Source organism: Adelges cooleyi, unplaced genomic scaffold (assembly GCF_023614345.1).
Source record: "Adelges cooleyi isolate 19-005CV unplaced genomic scaffold, UGA_ACOO_1.1 ACOO_flye_CR_arks_rails_tigmint_CR_PRNA_108, whole genome shotgun sequence".
Lineage (NCBI taxonomy): Eukaryota > Metazoa > Arthropoda > Insecta > Hemiptera > Adelgidae > Adelges > Adelges cooleyi.
Genome location: NW_026095761.1, coordinates 4,716,772 through 4,733,763, shown reverse-complemented (window position 1 = coordinate 4,733,763; position 16,992 = coordinate 4,716,772). Strand labels below are relative to the sequence as shown.

At 27.5% G+C, this 16,992-nt stretch overlaps 1 long non-coding RNA gene across 1 annotated transcript; it reads left to right on the top strand.

The window, feature by feature from the left end:
• Window positions 1-54: 54 nt before the first annotated feature.
• Window positions 55-3,044, top strand: LOC126839450 (uncharacterized). Its single transcript, XR_007685881.1, has 3 exons — window positions 55-647; window positions 2,269-2,425; window positions 2,931-3,044. It is a non-coding gene; the product is annotated as an uncharacterized LOC126839450 (long non-coding RNA).
• The last annotated feature ends 13,948 nt before the right edge of the window (window positions 3,045-16,992 follow it).

The window sequence follows — 16,992 nt, the reverse complement described above, 5'->3', positions numbered from 1 at the left end:
GTGTGCAGTAGTATACGTGCGCCATGCCGCTGCGTCCGCCCGTACCGGGTACGGGTCGCTGCGTGACGCCGGCTGCAGCGCCGGTGTGTACGCATATCGGCTCACGTAGTCTAAGCGGCACGCCGTCGTGGATCGCACGTGCCGTTTCTTTCCACCTCGTCCCTTCCGCCTTGTCGTTCGATCATTCGATTTATTGTTTTTTATTATAAGCAAATGAATGTGTTTTGTTTCAATCGGTTTACAGCACTACTACTTTATTTATTATCATTACAATATTATAAATATTATTTACTATTGTCCAGGGCTTAAGAAATGGCTTTAGATATTTTTCAGAGAATAATTAATTTAATAATTTTTGACGACAAAATAGTTTTTACTTGGTGCACATCAATCGACCACAAATCGTATTTCCTCAGTAGAACACATTATTAATAATATGTTTAATATTATATTAACAAATAATTTTTGATAGAAATGTATTTTAGCTTCGCTGCAAAGCTGAGAAAGTATTGTCTGGACCCACGATATCTTATAATCGCTTCGATGCGAATCTGTGGATAGTAGATTTAAACCAGTACAGTCAAAACGATACCTTCGTCCTTCTCAGCTCTGCGTCGAAGCTAAAATTATTACTTCTATTATTTTTGGTAATAACACTTTTTGTTTAATTTTTCCTCATATCCATACTTTTAGTATATGTTTTATTGTCCATATGATATGTATGGAGTGTTTAGATCTAAGATGGCAGTAACACAATTAGAAGAATAAATATGGCAAAGCGTTTTCTGCTCGGCAATGCTATATTTTGTAAAAATAAACATATTTTAAATTTGGCTTAACTCATTATACCTTAAAATTACTTTTAAGCTATTTTTTTAATTTTCACATCATTTTTACAGTAAGACTACATAAAATTCAATTTTTTAAATGTTGGCAATAAATATAAAACATAGGGGAATGAATTTACTTTCAGTAAGAAATCGATTGTTAATGGTATCCGGTGGGAAATGCAATTTTTTTTTTGTGTTAAGACAATGCTTGTAAAACATCCATAACTGATACGCGAACGGAATATATTAAGATATAATGTCTTCAAAAGAAACACTGATAGATTAGTTTTTGCAAAAAGAAATCTAGTGTGCACAGACAACAAATACAACTCGTCGCGCCTTTTTTTTTATCAAAAGATTATTTGATTAAGAAACGACAGTAGATTTTTACTAACTACCAAAAGTATACAATTAAAAAAAATAATAGCTGTCAAATAAAAAACAAGACACGGTTAAATACTATTATTATGACTAGGCATGCTGATATTCGAAAACTAGCCACGGTACAGCATTAAGAAAATTTAAGTTTCGAATTTAGTCCAATTGCAATTTAATTCTTATTTTAAAATCAAAAAGAAGACAAAATTAATGTAAAATACACAGAAGGAGATAGAAGGCGTAGACAAATTAGAAGAAAGAACCAAGCGAGAAAATATAATATATATTTTTTCTTTACTTAATGCTTTTTTAAATTATATAAAAACATAAGAAATACAGAATAAACCGATCAAGAAAATTTGGTAATCTAATCTTCTTGTAAAAAGACATTCTAAATCTTATACGTTTACTTTACTAATTTTATATTTTTAATAAGTTACTTTTGTCAATTTTCTTTGTTCGCTTTCATAAAACCGGCTAGTAAATTGTGTCATTGAAGGCAAATCCATTTAAAAGGCAACTTGCTTTATTGTACTTCTTTTTGTGCAATAAACTGTTTTTTATGAAACAGAAATTGTGAACACTAGTTAATTAATTTGTTTCAACTAAACAATTGCCTTTTTGATTATTGTCAAATTCACTAATTTTTTTTCTTAAATTATCATGTTTGGAAATTATTTGAATGCCATTATTGTTGACAAATTAAAAATATAATAAAGGTCAGCTAGTGATTATTTAAAAACTGTTAATTTAACTGTATGAATATTTTATTAATTGACTAACTGTTTGAAATAAATAATATTTTGACATAACTATTCATACAAAATTATTAGGGTAACTTTCAGCAGTTTCTGGATATTTTTATACAAATATAAATAGTACATTGCGAATCATGTATGATGGACCAAAATATATTATTATCTCAGAAGATTTAAGGCCAAAAGTTTCAATTTATTTTATAAAATCTTGTCAATAATTATAACGCTTAAATTAACATACTTTTTAATATGTTATTATATCAAGTAAATAATTTTAAATGACGCGTTTAAATACTTTTCAGGTTGTTGATAAAGCTTTCAAAGCAGCTCTAAAATTTTTCGGCCTTGAACCGGGAAGTACACTTACTACGGCTCAATTATTGGAAATTGTGGGACGCCATAATGCAATGAATGTATTTGAATATCGCAAAGAAAACAAATTGCCGCCACTGTATATAAGTAACCATTAAATATACTACATTTACACATACATTAAAAACATTCTTTAGAGTTGATGCAAAATATTAATCAGCATTTGTTGTAGATATAAAAAAATATTAAAAATTTTGTCTCAATAACGTTTTTAATCCTTGGTAACACTTTGAATTTAAATGCTGATAAAAACATAATTATAAATTAAATATCAAAATATTTAATAAAAAAACATATCATAACTCTTTATCTTTAAAACAATATTTTCTTTGTATAATTTTTTAAATAAGTTAATTTGTTAATTGTTTTACAACTATTTGCGTTGTAAAATCTATTCTACCTAAGTATATTAGAGAAAAAATCAAGTTACCTAAAGTAATGTAGATCATAAAGGATATAACTTTTAACACAACGCTTATAGCCAAAGTATGGTGGTTAGTATTTTCGTATGCTGTTCAACTGCTATATATATATTTTATATTATATTCTAACAATATATATATTATATCACGGATTTTTTTTTTTGTTTTAGACTATGTAGATAAAGTTCTACTTAATGATATTGTGAGATACATTTGCAAAAAACAGAAGCCTGCAAAATAAAACCATTTTAATAAGAAATTATGATTCAGTACGTTATGTATTGGGCTATTATTATTGTTAATACTGTTTAATGAATAATAATAGAGTTTAAATTCACTTAAATAGACTACTGCTTATTTAACCGAATGTAAAATTATTTTATAATCCATTCATAATGTATTAAACGAAATGTTCAAAAATGTAGTATAAAATGTAAATTTTATACTGTTTGTGAAATCTTAAAATGTTATGTATTAAGAAAATATAATGAAATGGGTTTTGAAATACGAAACTCTTAATTGGGATTACTTGAAATACAACCGGAATGGTGAGACAAGAAATAGTTATCTTTTCTATTTAATAATATTTCGAAAATATATATTGGTGAAAAAACTGGACATTTGTGGTATCAAGCATGTTTCAGGAGAATCATTAAGTGGTGGAAAATAGTATGTTAGATTTCTTTGTCGACAACTTAAAGGGTTCTTATATTTTAAGTTATAACGAGCATATCATGCGTTACATACATGTATAAAGAAAGGATTAGAAACATTTTAAAATCGATGAATACTATTACACAAGTATAACTATCAAAATGCATAAATACTATTCAGAATTGAAAAAATGTTTGGCTATTATGATTGTTTGTGTAAACATACATCATTAATGGCCACTGTCGTTAAATATTTTTAAATCGATTTATTATAACTGACATAATATTGTTTATATTATATAAATAACGTTAATAATTAATTGAAATTTCAACTCAATCTGAACTATTTTTGCTAAATTATAGCAATTATCATGAAATACTGTTTTTTTTTTTTGAAATATGATTTATACTATTTTACTGAGCTTAACTACAAAACTCTTTTAAACAGATTTAAACAGAAACAATAAAAATTCAGCCAAATCTAACCCTTCCATTTTACAAAAACTTTTATAACAAGTAAAAAATCATACAAATCCCTTAATTTCTAACTTACATAATCTCACCAACCCTATAAATCCAACCCGCCGCCTCAAAAGAAGATGACCAAGAGACCTAAACCAATAAGTAGCTTGTAACTGAAGTGGGGCCGCTGGGCACTTTCTTCTATCAGGTTTTCATATTAAGTAACATTAATTATCTAATTTTCATAATGTATTTTATGTATCCAAATTATAAATAAACTGTTTTGGTAATAATAATAAAAAACGTGAAATTTATCAAACAATTTTGATGCATTTTTAATTAAAAAATTGACTACCCGGGGTCAGAAATCTTACTGCTAAAGAACTATGTAAGCTAAACCACTTATCCTTTCAATATTTATGTTATTAAAAGATTAGCATTTATATTTTCACAGGTTGTTTACAAGTTGTGTTGGCACTCGACATAAATATTTTTAACTCGATATTTTTTATTATTATTAACTGATTCATGATAGGCAAATAGGCGTTTTTTGTGAGTGATTTTATTATACTTCAAATTTCATCAGAATTTTTTATTATTTCATCATTATTTATTACTAGGTCTATTATATATGGTAAGTTGAAACTCAACGTGTCAATGATACTTATTATTTTTGTTTTATTAATTTTTCTGTACTGAGTGTGATTTTCCGCTGGGAAACCACTTTGAAGTGTTTATTTCATCATCATTATAATATTATTATTGCTTCCTTCCATTAGGGCCTACAACAGCTCAAACCCTGTAAAAAGTAAATTGGGATTTACCCGGCCCAGGGGTCAATAACATTGAATATACCTTCCTTTTTTTTCTAATAAATTCTTAAGAATATTAATAAGAAATAATTTCAACTAAGAAGCTTAGTGCTTACTTCACATTCTGCTGAATTCCTTATGTTCCTTTCCCAACTGTCATGTCGAAATTGATAAAAAGTTTTGATTTTTAATTTTGTATACAGTTAAAAATTTCCTTTAAAAGAATTTTCTATGATTTGTTTTGATCATAAAAAAATCAACCGGTATGACGGTCTCACCTGTGAATCATATAATAGTGTTTTTTTAACGTTATGTACAGGATAAAAAAAACAAAACTTTGCTGTAATAGCAATTTATTTGCAAATAAACTATTTTTTTTATGAAACGATTATTGCACGGTTTTTGTCTGTCCTGTCTACGTCAAACGACATACTGACGTTAATCGAGAGGGTTTTTTTTTATTAGGTATTATTATATTGTAATTATACCTAGACAGACGTTCAAACATGATGTTTTTTTCGTTCAAAAATTAATAATTGCAAATATCATCGTTTTGGAAGGCAACAGGCAATATTATTATTATGTTACTTATATTTTTTTTAAACGCTGAAGCTAGTTAATGTTATGTACAGCTTGACGTTATACACCTAAATAATATTACGTGGGATCCAGTCGGTACGTGACCGTTGGTCCGGAGTCGGTTATAATATTATAGTAAATCCTAAATAACAAAACTAAATAACAATATGGCTCGTCCAGCTTATCTGAATATAGAGTATATAATACTATAATATTAATAATTGGATAATAACATAAAATCGCATTTCAACTGCAGTACATGGCAGTTGGTTAGTTATATGGCCCAGCTACGTGTATATAGTCAATATGTTAGTCGTAAGAAGATATTAGACTTTTTAAAATGATTTTTTTTTCTTTTATACATTTGTAATCATTTTGTATAGTTATTTATTATTATTATTTGTATTTAAAATGCATGATTTAGGTCTTACATTATTAACTAAAGCGTATTAATTTTACCCTTAATAAGTATTTGTAGAGCCTCTTAGAGGTATAGTTGTTTTTATATATTGTACGCATATATTGTACAATGTGATATACAAGATCCCAAAACATACAATATTCATTATACTACATTTTTTCATATAAAATTTCGGAGTATAGAATTAAATAAATAACTGGCATTATTCGCGGTTTTGAATAATTTTTTGCATAAATTAGCATATTTTTCAATTGAGTAATTCAATTCAATTCGTTGATAATATTATTCAAAATTTGAATAATCGCACACTTCTATTATTTATACATCCACATGCACTTCCATCCTTGCTTATACTTTAAATGCAAATAACTCAAAGAGTAATTACTCAAAACAGGTTATCGAACAGTTACATCTTTCTTCTCTTAATAGGTAATACAAACGCTTGATATAATAATATAATGGTTTTTTTCACTAAATATGAAATCATACCAATGTTCCATTCTTGTGACGTTGTTAGCTTTTACAATACTGTCTTCAAATAGTTCAGCTTCAAATCAACATCTATTCCGGACAATTCTTTTTTATTATTTAAAATTTAAATTATTCTTTTTAATATTAAATTGTAGCTATTTTTCGATTTAAAGTAAAAATAATGATAAGAAAATTTGCTCTATGAATAGAAAATATATGAGAATTTCCTCGACGAGTGCACTATAAACAATTACCGCGGTGGTTTCATTGTCAACATCTTTAAGAAAGTAAAAATAAAAATGTATTATAATTACACCAGCAGCATAAGGTCGCCCCATTGACCTTACGTGGGTCGTTATGTAAAATATTCTAAATTGAAAATTCACACGTTTAAAAATAACACCGTCCAATTATTATTGTGGCGGTATTTATAAGGACCGGGTTCAATGTAATTAATTTCGAATAATTACTATTAGTAATTATTATTAAACACGACCGAAACGATAATAATATTCCGCTTAATATGTTCTCGTACGTTACATGACTCATTAACTGGCCTAATAACAATTATCGAAACCTAAACGATAAGATACTAAATGTGAATAATCATTTCATTCGGACCATGACCACTTCATTACCAAAAAAAAGTCTTCAGTTTTTAGTTGATAAATCATACGAATATGTCTCCACTAAAATAACCCTTTCAATCAAGAAAGTAATAAAAAACGTCAAATTTGATTCACCGAAAAAAGAATTCCAAAAATAAATAAACTTTGGTTTTTACTTCTTGGTTCATAATCATGGTGTACAGCGTAATCTAAAATTTTCCTTTTTTTTTTAAATATTTTTAAAATTATTTTGCATAATATTTAGAACTTTTAGCAATGCATTGAATGACACTTTTGTTATCAGCAAAATTAATATTAAATGCTTCAAATTTTATTTAAAATATAATATAGGTAACATATTATACAGATATAGATATATAATATGTCTTAATATGACACTTAGTTGAATGTTTATGACCACATTTGACCTAAATACATTTTTATAACACGCGTACTTTTTTGCAGTCATCTTAGCTATATTTTTTTGTAATGCGTTTTACATTATTTTATGTAATTTATAAGAGATCGAAGGCGTTTTTCTAAATACATTATTTAACTTGTTTTTAAGGAATTATTAAATTATTTCAAAGAAAATAGGACGTCACCTCGTTTGGTGGAAAATAAAGGAAGGCTAGCAATGAGAGACTTTATCAAGAGACAAAGCACAGGTTTTACTGTGCTTTTAGGAGTACAATACGGTATATATTTTTCTAAAATAATGTGTTTCCTATAATTAAACGTTATGTAACTATATCCGTGAGCAAGTGTGAAAATATAAAAACCGTATTATGTGTTCAGGTGTAGGTGTACCGGCTAAAAAAATATTCTATATGTGTTAGGGCAAATGGTAGGTTGTTTTATTTTTCGTTTGCCGTCAATTATTACTTACTCGGCTGTTGTAACTATTATTGTTAATATTAAATAAGAACACGAGTCATTAAGTACGCCTTTGTTAGTGAATTACAATTGCTAACGAGCAAGTGGGACGTTTCGGTAAAACTGAATAATAATTATGAATTTTGTTTTTTAGACAACATCATATACCCGTATACAGGATGATTCATTAAGGATAAAACACTAATTTTCTCTTAAAAAAATGTTGTAATTTTTCTATTCGGAGACACACAAGTGTGGATTATTTTACAATATCAGATTTATTAGAACATTTTTTTTTTTCAGAGCTTTATTAATTTTTGAAACTTTTCATATACTAACGTTAATACTTAAAATAGATTTTTTTAATTGAGAATAATTATGCGGTTGAAGATATTCAATTTTTAATTGTAATAACTTTAAAAGTAATTATCCAAAACTAGTTATCGGGCAATAAAAATTTTAAAATTTTAAGAAGTTGATATGGCTTTAGAAAATACATAAAAAGATACAAATTTGAATATTGTCCTTTATTTTAAAATAACACAAACAAAAATGTTTCCGAAAACAGTAAAATTACATAATAACAACTGTTGTAAGAAAAAAAAATCGTCTTGTCATTAATAAATCTCACTGTATACAATGTGTAAAGAGTTGTGCAAATTCTATTTTTTATATATTTTTTAAAAAAATTATTCAAATAAATATTTTTGAATTTATTAGAATAAAAAATTGTTTTCTAAATATACTGGTTTTATATGTTTTATTTGTTATGTAGTATATATTAGGAAATAATATTTTGGAAAATAATTACTAAAAAATTACATACAAACTATTTTAATTATTTTAATCGAATAACTGAACTTGAAATAATTTAAATAAAAACTATTTAAATAATTTAAATAAAAACTATTTAAATAATTTAAATAAAACTATTTAATAATTTAAAAAAAATTGTTCGAATAAAAAAATACTAACTAAACAACTATTACTCGCATTATGTGTTACCTAGATGATTATTTAAATTATTTTGATTTGTTCAGAAATATCGGTTAATTTCGATTTTTTTGTATTTATCGACAGCTGATGTAATTTTGCTAAAAAATACAATTACGATAATAATTTTATCCGTCGAAGCTCAACAGTATAGTAATATTGCATTCGTATAAGCTTAATACAAGACGCGATTATACGATTAGCTAAAATCGTGCCGAGTTTCATAAGAATTAATAACAGTTTTTTTTTTCAAATTATATTTGCCGATAACATTGTCTTAAGTCAACAAAAGTGTTTACGGTGATTACATATAGCGTTTTACAATATTATTAAATTTGTTTATTATAATTTGACGGCACTCGAAGCACAATATTAACGCTTGGGCAATCTAAATTCACTGAGAGTTGCAAAAATATATTCAGCGAAGGAATTTTGATTAGGTACCATCGTAATTGCAATAAAACTAACCGAGGAGGAGGTAAGTTTTTGGATTCTCCCCCCCCCCCTCACAAAAAAAAACACAAAATCTTTGATTTAGGATTCTTTTTGTTTAAATTTTCTCGAAAAAATAACCCACCCAAAGCACAGGGTAAATAAACTCGAATTGTTGATTAAGTTTTAATTAAAAATTAATTAAAAAACTGGATCAGTCAAAATGTTTAATAGAATATTCTTAATTTAAAAAGTTAATAAAATACATAATTTAAGTTATAAAAGTTGATTTAAAATTGATTGTTTATGGAGGTGGTCGAAAATATTTTTAACAAGTTTGCAAAAAAATTGATATTACATTATTTTATGTTTAATTACAATATTATAATATTACGAAATATTTACCATTCCTAGTATTTTCAGAGCACCTAAAAACATTTAAGACTTAACGTTAACGTTTACTGATAAACTCTAAAAATTTCAAAAGGTATTGTTCAAAATTGGTTATCGATCAGTAAATATTTTCAGAAAATAATCTTATATTTTATAATATTATAATTTTTAATAAAACCTAGTCCACAATAATAATACACTTATATCATATACGTTAAAGAAAATTAGTGTCATATTCTTAAAAAATTACTAAGTACTTAATTATGTTTTGATATTATATTTGTGGATCAAGTAGATGAAGGTGACCTTGCATCCCTCAAAGTTCGGCGGTCGAAAAGTCAAAACAAATGTACGAGTTCTTGGCCCTTTGGTTGGGATAGGACTTTATAATAATAAGAATAATAGTAGTAATAATATCTAAGTACATATTATTAATCACAACAGCGTTGCGTAACGGCCAAGTGCGAACGGTGGTAAACAAAAGCCTCGGTTAAAATATAAAAAAAACTGGTTATGTACATGGTAAATTCTGTTTATGTACATGGTATTATATTTAATGGTGCTATTGCCGGTAAATAGAAAATAACAAGTTTTAGCGAAAAAACAAATCAAATCAAACTAAACACTTAGAAACGGACAAAGAAATGCGTCTTGGCAATGGAAAATACTAATAAATAAATAACAAACCTAGCGATAATTATTGTATATACATGTAAAAAGGTAACTTACCTCATAATGTATGTATAATAGCTTATTGCCTTGATGGCAAAAAAAAAAAATATTTTGACCTTAGGTGTGTTTTTACTATAATACTCGCCTTAAGAGTCTCGTTAGACGTTACAAAATGTTTACAAGGAAATTCGCTAATAACAAAATATATACCTTGTAAATACTGTTATTATGATTTATCAATTATATAAGCATACAGTTGACCGAATAACAATAATAACAACAACAACAATAATGATACATCAATTAACATCCGATCTGGAAACCTCAAACTCCGCTCGCACGTTTCTATCTCGTGGCCGTCAAAGCTAAGAAACTACATATTATATTAACTGATTGTACGTTCAATAAAACACCAACCGCAGACGTTGCTGTCTGTTTAGAAAAAAAACACCGTTATAATACTAGGACGGTGATCGGGAAAACCTTCTTGTCAACAAATTGAAGAGGAGTAAGAAAACCGCCTAAAATATTGGGCATCACTTTTTCATTTAAAAAATAATAAACTCCCAAAATTACGACGCTCTACTTATAAAGTTCCAAATTTATACACAATATTCCTAAGCGTATTAGATTTCCAGGCTGTAATCAATAACAAATATAAATAAATAACAATGTCCATAAGATTGTATGTTCAATCATATTAAACATAACATTAACATTTAATATTGTAAGTATTTCTTATGTGTAATCCGAACATATAAAATTAATGGACAAAATAATATTAAAACATAACATACATACATTTATTACAATTTAATTTATTAATTAAAACTGATTTGTTTGTTTTTTAATTGCATTCTATAGTATTATTATTGTTGTATTTATATGTGTAATTATTATATAATTAGTATACTACGATTTAATGTTTTAAATTATCCAAATTATTTAGTTTCAAAAATGAATAAGAAAGCTGAATAAATTAAATGTGTTGATGAACTTAATACCTATTAATAATTAAATTGTATTTAACTTTTATTTAAAAATCGGTTAGCCGTTAAAGAATGTGCTTTTATACTCCACGCACTTTAAGAAGATACCTGCGCGGTAGACCAAAACTCGTTAGTCGCTGCCTAGGTCGTATCTGTATGCACAGTAGGCGGTGCCGACCTATATATATAAATATTGTAACTTTGATCTTATCATCAACTAATTTTACTAAAAAGTAAATATGATATTGAGACTTTTAAGCTCAGGTTATTTCTGTAATTTAATTATAACGAGAACAGATTTATATTTGATTGTATTAATAGGTATTTTAATTAAGGCTGCAGTATAAAAATAAGTAAGAATAATGCGATTTTGGTTTTTATTGTCATGTAGAAGGCATCCGATATATTGCCTTCTATCACAGTAGTAGTATACTATACTTTACTAATATTATTATTTTGTCAACACATCGTCGCCCTCATAGAAAAGTGGCCATGTTTTTTTAGCGTTATATTGTTTATAATATTTAGATTTTTTATTTTTTAATAATATTAAGTTTAGAAAAATTTTGTTTAGAGAAGTTATGTAAAAGCGATTCCTCTATGGTGATATTTTCTTAAAAAACCGGTGTGTAAACAATACACATTTCAAGAGGCTAAGACTAATGTTTTAGGACTTTAGGAGGGCATCATCATACTCGGTTTACACTAGGGCACTAGGACATCTATATTAATTGTCCCACAACTATTGCAACTGTATTATTACCACAGTTTGCGTAACACAAACAACTATTTCATTATAATCCGACAGTGTTAAATCCATATAGATTTTTTATTATTATTATTATTTTTGAGTTTCAAACACAAATAAGGCACGCGTATCGTCGTTATCGTTGGAATTAAATTTAAAAAAATATATAGAAACAACAAGTGGGCAAATAGATAATTGTCGCCTGGCAATTGAATCGTTATTCTAATCTATCGTAAAGCATCTGTTTGCTCAGATGTTCACCTGTGAGCTTATGTACAAAAAAACAAAATACATCTCGAGTATTCGACACTCGACGGCCGATAACGTCAACCTCTGACCATAATAATACAGGTAATATAAAGTATTATTGCTTTTTGACGTGTGCTCGATTTGTCTTTTTATTGCACTGATAACCGTCGCAAAGGATTATAATTTTTTTTACCATTGTTTTCGAGTGTTTGTCGTCAAAACTCGCGACTCGCTCGAGTGTAATATTATAATATTTATTATGTTATTACTTATTATAATCTTATGGTCATAGTTATCTCATAACGATGACCCAAACGCCCTTTATACTTATACATAATATATTGGCGTTAAATACACGTGTTTACAAAACTTTGTACACTGTAAACTTGTAAACTTGTCTAGATTAAAGGATAACATAGGTAAAATATCATTTTGTTTTTTTTAGCTTCGGTGCGGAGCTGAGAAGGTATGGTTTTTACGATATTATTTTTTTATTGTTTTTTTTTTCGTCTGGACCCACGATATCTTTTTAACCACTGAACCGATTTCTTCGTGTAGCAACTCTATCGAACAGAAATCGTAGCTTAAAGGTACTTTATTGGGCCAAACATTTAAAAAGAAAAACCTTTCCCCTTTGAAGTCAAGAAAAAATACCAAACAAATTTTTCTATTTTAAATTACGGCGCTCTATAACTTTAAGTTATAGATAGTCGAATTAGTTTCAATTTTTATGAAATATTCTTGTGGCGTGGTGAAGTGTTAAAATTCTTTGGGCAAACATATTTTATGAAGACCTCCCCCACTCATAATTATTAATTGTGTTATTTATCCTATCTTTTTTCTAATTATGTATTAAAACTAACACCTTACTAACATCATACCTTAAGTAAGATGACCAGATGGATCACCCACCTTAAAAAAAATCGGGCATATTACTACCGAAAAACGTTGACAAACCAAAAATCATAAGCCCGTTCTCCCCTTTAGGTGAAGTTTTAGGGCTTAATTAACCTTAAGATCTATTTTTTAAGGAAAACCCAAAAAAGACAAAAGTTACAAATAGATAGACGATCAACCAGCCTAATACCAAAAATACATTTTTAAGCAAATTATTGTCATTTGGTACAATTGCTTTTATTCATATTTATACATTTCTACTATTATAGATTTACATTGAAGCGTTTATTCGAAAGCGATTTTATCACTATCAGTTGTACTAATTCATATAGAACTCTTAACCCTCCCCTACCTAATATGCTCCACCCCACTGTACTGTTTTTTTTAAATTAAACATTATATATAAAATAAATGACTACAATAATCGCAATGAAAAAAAAATAACAATATAATTTACACGTATAAAGTTTATATTTAATTCTAATTAAGCATTTATTTTTTAATGAAATGAGAACTCGAATAATATGAAAACAATACATACTTGTATTTTAATTACTTATATAATAGTATAATAGTAAAAAAAACGTATAACTTATTTTGCCCATTGCCAAATGTTAATTTTTATTTTATTTTAAAACTGCAGAAATGTTTATGTATTTGAAAACAAACATTTGTTTTTTTTTTCACGAATATATATGCAGCATATTGTTTTTCTTTGTTGTTCATTTTGCATTAATACTTTAAAGTTTTGAGAATTAAAATAGATTATAATGACTCATCTTGGAAATAACAATTAAAACCTTGAGGTTTTTTTTTAGCCTCAAATAAAACCGAAAACGATTATTTAATTTTATAATGAATGCCAAACAAAAAATTTGACTAAATTACCAATATTGATGCCTCATTAAATACCGTTTAATGTGTTTAATAGTTTATTTTATAGCTAACTATTAATAAATTAATCGTATAGACATTAAAAAATAAAACGTCAAAATTTTGTCATCGACAAACTTTTCTTTTTCTTTTTAGAATCGTTAATTTTGTTATCTAATGTCTAAATCGACAGCTGCAGTATAATATATAATCCTATACTTTTGAATTATCATAACACTTATGACATATACTAGAACAACTAGCCTTTCCCTTCTCCTTACATCACACGGTAAACAAACTACTTGACTAGAACACTTTACAATATGTTTTCTATAATGAGTACGGCCAGTTAAAATATTACAGCCAATTATTCTCAATTCAAAAAATGTATTACTATGATATACGCGTTACTGTTTACGTTTAAAAACTAATAAAAAGCTCTAAAAAAATGTAAAAGACGAAAAATTAAATACTGTCTAATAGCGTAAAATAGCATAATTTAAACGTGTCTCCAAACAGAAAAAACTACATAATTTCAATTATTTTAATGGCAAATGAATGTCTAATGAATCAACTGGTAAAATAGACAAATTTTAAAAACTAATGGTTTTTCTCATGATGGGAGCGTTGGACCTTCGGGGCCTGTTAAGCTACATGAAATTGAAATCAAAATGTTTAATTTTACAATTTGCAAACAAATTATTTTCCAATTTTTTTACCTTCTGTCACGAATGAGGTCAAATGTCCGGACTTACTTGTTAGTCATTGGTCATCATAACAACCTATCGAACTTGATGATGTGTTTTTAGTTGCTACTTGTTTTTTTTTTTTGTCCTTTACGGTGTTTTATTGACTACATGTCTTTATTAACAAGCAGCTCTACCTAGAAATTACTGAACACCGTCTATACGCACTAATTAATGAATTCATTACAATTTTAACTAAACCGACCCACGGTCTCGACCTCAAACGAAGTCGGTCGGTTTAAAAACCAAGATTTTTTTTTCATTTGATAAAAAATGTGTTTACAAAATAATAAAAACAATGCGCATCTACTTCAGGCCTGCCCGACGGATGTTGAGTCATCAAAACAAATTCATCTCATGCGTTATGTAAACTGTGTTGAATGTGCTTACTAGTTCGAATTTACCCGAGACGCAGTAAATTGCGAACGGTATTATAATTATTTGTTTTTTGATCGCTGCCTTTGTAAAAAAAAAAAAAAACCACAAAGGTCAAATTTCATATTCCACATTGTCCGTATCAAAGGGACAGTGTTTATTGGGCGGTATCGTTTAAATTTTATAGTGATAAAACTCTCTCTCCCTCGTAAAAAAAAAAAGTAAAAACACCTCCATGATGTTATTTCATATAATAATATTGTAAATAGTTTTCAAAAATGCTTGTTGTAAACATTTTGTTACAGATTGTACGTTTCAATAAAAGATAAATGATAAAAAAAACAAAATCGTATAGCTATTCATTCTGATTTTCAGACTTTAAACTCTAAACTACCTAGTGAAATTAAAAAAAAAGTTACCACCCCTTTGGGTGGAAGGGTTATTGCATATTAGTATTTCTCTGGTTTGTCAGCGTATATTGACAGTAGTTACTATACCTAAAAAATATTCCATACAAATTTGGAACTAAATCGACTTTATTACGATTTTGGCTTACTTAAAAAATAGTTTGACCGGGTGGTTCTTTTAAGGCCCTACACTAGTTTTCTCTTAAAATAATTGATATTTTGTAGTAAACATGTTTGTTTATACTATATTACACTATCAAACAATATTTTCTAGAGCTTTATCAGCTTGAAATCTTTTACTATATTTAAATCTGAACAACTCCAAAACATTATTCAGGAATAATGACTAAAAATATTTTGTAATAATAATTGATTTATTACTGACCACAATTTTTGGCGGTAGAGGCTCAGCCAGTAGACAGCTCACAGTAGAGGCTCAGAATGGTGAATATTATATTTTTGATTAGCTGTTGTCATAATACATAAAGCTCTGTGTGAGATACTCCCAAGTATAAATAGAAAAATCATATTTGTGTGTGTCATAAAATTATAACCGTTAAAAACTCTGATAATTGTGTGCCGATACACTAAAACATGCCGCTTTTAATTTTTCTCCACACAGTTTATCTCTGTCGAACGTTACTCCAGTTGCCATATCTTTATTATATTCTAAAAATACATTCTTCTCTTCTTTTCCTCGTCTCTGAAATATATTCCTCTCAAGTTTGGCTAACTTCACTGATTAGCTGTTTTTCATTTGTCTCGGAAAATATCGATTACCTAATAAAAAAAAAATTATATTCGCAATGATTGTTAAACAGTTAACACTTAAAGCTTGTCCGTGAATTGAATGGCTAAGAAAACCTTTGAAACCTTTTCTTTCCGAAGTGGGTAAAGCACTATTTTTTTAGTTAAAGTTTATGACTTAAGGAATGTGGATTAAGAGTTAAATCGCTAACATGTACATTGTAGTCAGACTATAAAACGTTCGTACCTAATCAACGGTATTTTTGTATTTAATTTTGTATTGTAGATACATTTTTAAAAGCAGCTGTTGTTAACGCATAAATACGTATATTTAATATAACACTTTTTATTGAATGTTAAACAAATATATTAAGGACAACATATAGTATGTTGTTACTTGTTAACGCATACAATGTATATTTAATGTAACACTATTTATTGAATGTTGAACAAATACATTAAGGACGACAACATTAAAATTGTTAACTGTAATCCAGTCGAGTCATTGTTTTGTGAAAATAACTTTTTATACATTTCTTAGTCAGTGTTTCATTTTTCGTTTTTAATGATTATTAGTTATTACAAACAAAACAAAAATGGTTAAATTTAAATGCGATACTTCCATAGTAGGTACAATAGAATACAATAACATGTTGACGTCACCAACCCGTAGAATTAAAATTAAACGTTTTTTTTTAGTGCCAAAATAAAACCGTTTTACTAGTTTTAAAACTAATTTCCTTTTGTGTATAATCGTATGGGTACGTTTTCAGAAATAATTTACAAAACATTAACCCTTGTCTAATCTAAAACGTTTTACATCATTTTC